The following is a 6431-nucleotide window of genomic DNA, read 5'->3' on the forward strand; positions in this document are numbered from 1 at the left end:
AAAAGAAAAGGGGGGAAGGAGACTACTGGGCTGGCCTCTAGTCCAGGGTAAAGACCCACCCCCTCCCCCACCCCGCTCTGAGGAGCAGCTGCTTGACCAGGGCTGTCTAAGAATCATATGATTTTTGGTTACAGTGAGAGTCTCTTTATAGGACCTAGTCCTCCTGCATCTGCCTTTTTCTGGGACCTTGTTGGGGCTGGTGTCAGGAAGGCATTTAATTGTAGGGAACTTTGGTCTCTGCTCAAATACTATGCTCCTCTCTGTGACTAATATTACATATGTTATGACCTTCTCTTAAAATATGGGTTTAGTGAAAAAGGCAAGCCTCTTCAGGCTTGGAAGATAAAGGTATTTTTTATTCTCTCCCACACTTGATCAGATATAAAATGACCCAGTTTTAGTTCAGGTTTAGCCTACATGATAGTGGGCATGAAGAGACCCATGCAATAAAATTCTGAGCTGGTACACCCACAGTGATGTTTGATGATAGATATACAAAAGTAGGAAGGATTCTTTTATACTTTAGAAGTTATTTTTTGTCCAAGGGTATTTAAAGACCTTTACAATAGAGTGTAGCACAAATAAAAATGAGCCCTTGAGTATAAATGTGTGTATGAGTGTGTATGAGTGAGAGAAAGAGGAGAGAAAAAGCAAGTGTACATGGATGGTGAGCAAACTGCAGGAAGACACAAAGTAGCTGGTAGGGCCTATCGAAGGACAGGCAAACCTCTACAGAAACCAACTGACAGAGTGTTCTCTCTCAATGCAAACTTTCAGTTGGTTCAAACAGAGATCAATGATAAGAGGTCTAGTGTGGGGCATGGCAAATGAACAAGCCTAGAAAAGGATGGGCCTGACGCAGAAGAAGAAAATACAGACTAGACCCAGACAGGGTCTCCCGGCCAGTGTCATCATTACCTTCTTAGGAAAGAGTAGTAGAAGCTTAAATTGGAATCCCAGGGTATACACTTTATAGTTTGTTGACTATATTTACGCTTAAGTTAATGTTATACTGAGATTTATCCAACAGGGTGTGGATTCAGTCACTCTCAACAAACCCTTTAGTGAGATAAGTCATAAAATTGAAACTTAAAAAATAAAGAAACCAACATACGTAAATGAGTAGAAGACTCTAGTAACGTTAAGTAATGTTAAGTGCTAAGGAGGGAAAATTAAGCTGGTGAGGAAGTAGGTGTTACAGGTTTGGAGACCAGGGAGCTGTTATTTACTAAGACAAGGAGTGTCAGAGAAGACCTCTCTAATAGGGTAATAGGTGAACACACACCAGAATGAAGCGGCAGAAAGTCACACGGAGGTAAGATCTTGGTGTGGAGCATACTATGGAGAAAAGCTCAGAGGCACAAAGGGGGTTGCTATGTTTGGAGACGAGTGAGGAAGCCAGTGTGTTGGGAAAGGAATGAACAAAGGTAAGAGGGGTAGGAAATGAGATTCAGATGATCAACGACCCTATTGTCTAGGGTTTTGAAGTCAAGGGCAGAGCTCTGGGTTTTAGGCTGAGCAAGATGGGAAACCATTGGGAAGTTTTGAGCAGGAGAGCATGAAAATCAGTTTTAGGTTTGGAAAGGATCACTTCAGCTGCTGTGGGGAGAAGAAATGGCAAGGGCGCAAGAATGGATGAAAGGAGCCCAGGTAGGAGGCTTCTGTGGGTGTTCAGGCAAGAGAAGATGGTGATCTGGACTAGACCAGAGTGATAGAGGCTGGGAGGGGAAAAAGTCGTCACGTTCAGGATATGTCTGAAGGTAAATTTGACAAGAACTGCTGCTGGATATGAGGTGTGAAAGAGAGAGAGAGGTCAAGTATGGTAATTAGCTTTTTTGTCCTGAGCAACTGAGTGAAAATGAGGATGTCATTTACTGAATTTGGGAAATATAGGAGTAGAAATATGAAAGAGGGATCGAGAATTTGGTTTCACACAAATTGAGTGTGAAGTCATGTAAGACAGGAGAGGGAAGGCTGGGACTAATTTGGGATCAAAAGCATGTACATAATATTTATAGCCAAGATAATGAATGAAATCACTTAGGGAGTGAACTACTAATAGAGAAGATGAGGTCAGAGGATTGAGACCTGGTACACAGCAGCATTTGAGGCAAGGAAGATGAGAACAATCTAGCAAAGGAAACAAAATGTCTGGACAGTGAAGCAGGGGGAAAATCAGAAGACACTGGTGTCCTGAAAGGCTACTAAGAAGTCATTAAAGGCGAGAATTGATCATGATATTTGGCAACTTGAAATTCACTAATGACCTTGATAAGAAGGATTTTGGTGGTATGAAAGTGAAAGTGAAGTCGCTCAGTTGTGTCCGACTCTCTGTGACCCCATGGACTGCAGCCTGCCAGGCTCCTCCGTCCATGGGGTTCTACAGGCAAGAATACTGGAGTGGGTTGCCATTTGGTGGTATAACAGACAAAAATCCCCACTGAACTATGTTCAAGACAGAATAGGAAGAGATGATGTGGAAATAGTAAATTCAGATATCTTTCAAAACTTTACTGCAGTAGGGTTAGAAAAATGGGATGTAGCTAGAAGAGAATGTGAAGCCAAGAAAGTTTCTTTAACTTTTTAATATTTACAACTGGAGAAACCAAATTAACAAAGCCTTCAGGTACCAATCACCCAGTTTCACAATTATTGATATTCTGTCATTACTGCTTTATCTATCTCCAACCATTTATTGTTACTATATTTTTTGCTGAAGTCTTTTAAAACAAACCACATCATTTCACCAGTAAAATGTTCACATATGGGGAATCTGAGTGAAAGGTGCCTGCGATTCCTTGTATAATACTTTACCTGTAACCCTATTTTAAAGTCACTTAAAAGAATTCTCCTTGTGGTTATACTTTCAGTTTGTTACATAGTGAGGTCAATTTGTTTTAACTAGATTTTGACTTAATTTGGTGTTCTAATTATACAAAACATGTTCATGAAGTTTCAAAGTCAACTATGTTAGTTGCTCAGTCATGTCTGAATTGACTCTGTGTGACTCCATGGACTGTAGCCCGCCAGACTCCTCTGTCCATGGGATTCTCCAGGCAAGAATACTGGAGTGGGTTGCCATTTCCTTCTCCAGGGGATCTTCCAGACCCAGGGATCAAACCTGGGTCTCCTGCATAACCGGCAGATTCTTTACTGTCTGAGCCACTAGGGAAGCCCAATCATAAACAAATACCTCTCAGAGAGGCCTACCTTTTGTTTCCTCTCCTCAAGCCCAGTCTCTCCCTCCTCATTGGCAACAGAGTGTATCAGTTTTTGGTTTATCCTTCCATTGTTTTGTTTTGAAAATGAGATAATGCATACAAATACTCAAAATTTTCACGTAACAACATATGCATTAGGTCACTCCATCAACATCTTCAGGGAAGTTTTGTTTTGTTTTTTAAAGACAGACATTTGCATGCTGGTGGGAAAGATCCTATAGAAAGGAAAAAAATGACCTCAGAAAAGAAAGGGGATGGGATGTAGTGTACAAGTGGGAAGGGGGTTGGACCTAGTGACAGTGAGGGAGGCACCTGTAGACGCAGGCAGATGTGAATGTTAGAAGATGAGGAAGTTCTCTTCTGAGCACTTTTATTCTCCATTTACTTGAAATAAAAAGTGATCAGCAACTGACAGTGGGGAAGGAGAGGGGGCTGTTGGCGGCGTGAGAAGAGCAAAGGTGTGAAAAAGTATTTTCAAAGGATAGGAAAATGAACTAAGACAGTGGTTCTCAAACTTTATATCATACAGAGTTGCTGGCCTACATCGCCCCAAGTTTCTGACTCATAAGGTTTGGGATGAGGTTAAGAACATGCACTTGTAACAAGTTCCTGAGTGACGCTGATGCTACTAGTCTGGGAACCCATGCTTTGAGAAGCCCCAGACTAAGGAAATAGGGCAGGACTGCTGGCAGCATAGGAGCCCACTCAAGGCGTGTGGTCATGAGTTTAAAGCAAGACCCATCAACACTATTCTGTGTTTACACCCAGTGGTCCTCATTTTAGCTGGTGGGGTTCAGGCCTAGAATGGGAGGTCAGCTGAATTTAACCAGGGTTGGGATTTAGATAAAGAGAGGCGGGTGATATCAGTAAGAGCACGAAACCAGCATATCTGTTTATTTCTTCTTTTCTACTTTTATCTTTTGTATAAAGAGCTAAGATAGCAACAAAGTTCAAGGAAGGGGAAGGGTGAGCGGAAGAGGATGTATGGGAATAAGCTAAGAACACCGAGACAAAAAGCAGAAAGCTCAGAATGAACAGGAAAAAGGCTCATACAAAGGAAGAACTAAGAAAAGCTTATACTCAAAATTGGGTCACAGTAGGGTCATTAGGCGGAGAAGGCAATGGCACCCCACTCCAGTACTCTTGCCTGGAAAATCCCAATGACAGAGAAGCCTGGTGGGCTGCAGTCCATGGGGTCGCTAAGGGTCGGACACGACTGAGCGACTTCACTTTCACTTTTCACTTTCCTGCATTGGAGAAGGAAATGGCAACACACTTCAGTGTTCTTGCCTGGAGAATCCCAGGGACGGGGGAGCCTGGTGGGCTACCGTCTATGGGGTTGCACAGAGTTGGACACGACTGAAGCGACTTAGCAGCAGTAGCAGCAGCAGGGTCATTAGGGAACTGAAGATTGAAACAGAATTAGTGTTTTGAAAAGGGGATGGCTTAGGTGTGGAAAAATAGCTACTATGATAAAAAATTTATATTAGATTTTATGAAATAGAACATATAATAAACACTAGTCATTAAAAAATTCCTGCCAGGATTCTGAAAAGCTATTTGTACACCTGTGTTTATTGCAGCATTATTCACAACAGTCAAGAGGTAGAAGCAATGCAAATGTTCACTGACAGATGAATGGATAAAGAAAATGTGGTCTGTACATACAGTGGAATATTATGTACCTTTAAAAAGTAGTCTGTCATATGGTACAACATGGGTGAACCTCAAGGATATTATGCTAAACAAAATAAGCCAGGCATAAAAAGCCAAATACTGTATGATTTGACTCAGATGAATTGTCTAGAGTATTGAAAACCACAGAAAGTAGAAAGGTAGTTGCCAAGGGTGAGGGTAGAGAGAGGAGGGGTTCTTGTTTAGTGGACACAGAATTTCAGTTTTGCAAGATGAAAAATTTCTAGATACAAACATAACAATAAGTATATTTAGCACCACTGAAGCATATAAATATACTTACACAATATAACTTATATACTTATATAAGTATATAAGTATATATAAGTATACTTATATACTTATAACAATATAAGTATATTTGCACAATATATTTAACACCACTAAACTATACATTTAAAAATAGTTAAGGTAGTTAATTTATGTGCTTTTTTATACCTGCCTTCCCCACATGAAATTCCTCCCAGACCAATACAGTAATGATCTTCCTTCTCAGAAGTTCTAGGGGGAAGTAAGAGCTACAAAATGTTTTTATTCTAGCAATTTAAAAATACTCCATCCCAGGTGTCAAATTTATAACAAACTAAGAGCACTGGAGAATATGATATTTAGTAGAGAGAATGTACTCCAAGATAATTAAAATTGTTAGATAAAGCCCAATGAGTTAAATATTATTTAGTGCAAAATAAACAGAGTTGCAGTGCAATAATTATGGGGAGGATAAGAACTAACTTTTCTTCATTTCAGATGACAACAACCAAAAAAAAGGGGAAATGTGATTAAACTGCAGGGCCAGCAGTTACATAGATGGACATATAGTGGTTAAACACTGGACTAGGACCAAAAACACTCCCTGCAGAGTAATTTCACTATTTTCTTTAAAATATAGGAGATATTTCAATCTACTTGGGAGAGTTTATCAAGGAGAGAATACTATTACAAATTTCATCTAATCCTAAAATTATGAGATTCTGTTAGAAAATAAATCCAAGGTCTTAATTAAGGGAATACATAAAATACACTAAGTAACACTTTAAATAATAGAACGATTCATTACTCATGTTACTATAATGCAATACAGGAATGCTATTTTATGTTGATTGCCAGTTTCTAAAATGAATCCAGAAAGAGAAATTAAATGCTTATGCTTTAAAGGTCCAGATAGCATATGATGTATCATTACTTAGGAAAAACAGAAAATGACTATTTTAGCTTAGAATTTATAGACTTCTTTATTTGGGGGGGGAGGAGGGAAAACTTTTCATAATTGTCAAGGTGGAAGGTATTCATGTAAAAGATATAAGCACTTTCCTAAAGTTAAGTGTTGATTGAGCTTAAAGATAAAAGTTTTGCATAGTGGTGAAGTTTTTAATATTTTCACAGGGAGTCTAAGGGTTGTCATATTGAAAAAAGAAAGGAGAAAAATACACCTATTACCACATTCAAATATATTAAAAAAGACTAACCCAACCAATTGCACCACAACCGGATGGAGGAACCCAGCTGACACACCAA

The 6431-nt window shown here is 39.5% G+C and overlaps 1 protein-coding gene across 1 annotated transcript in view; it reads right to left on the reverse strand.

Annotated features, from left to right (window-relative positions):
* Window positions 1–6431, reverse strand: part of LOC104994224 (peripheral plasma membrane protein CASK-like) — a gene marked incomplete at its 3' end in the record, with an annotated part of 16848 nt that overhangs the window by 7103 nt on the left and 3314 nt on the right. The gene's annotated exons all lie outside the window — the stretch shown is intronic.

The sequence above is a fragment of the Bison bison genome, unplaced genomic scaffold (genome assembly GCF_000754665.1).
Source record: "Bison bison bison isolate TAMUID 2011002044 unplaced genomic scaffold, Bison_UMD1.0 scf7180017849734, whole genome shotgun sequence".
Classification (NCBI taxonomy): Eukaryota; Metazoa; Chordata; class Mammalia; order Artiodactyla; family Bovidae; genus Bison; species Bison bison.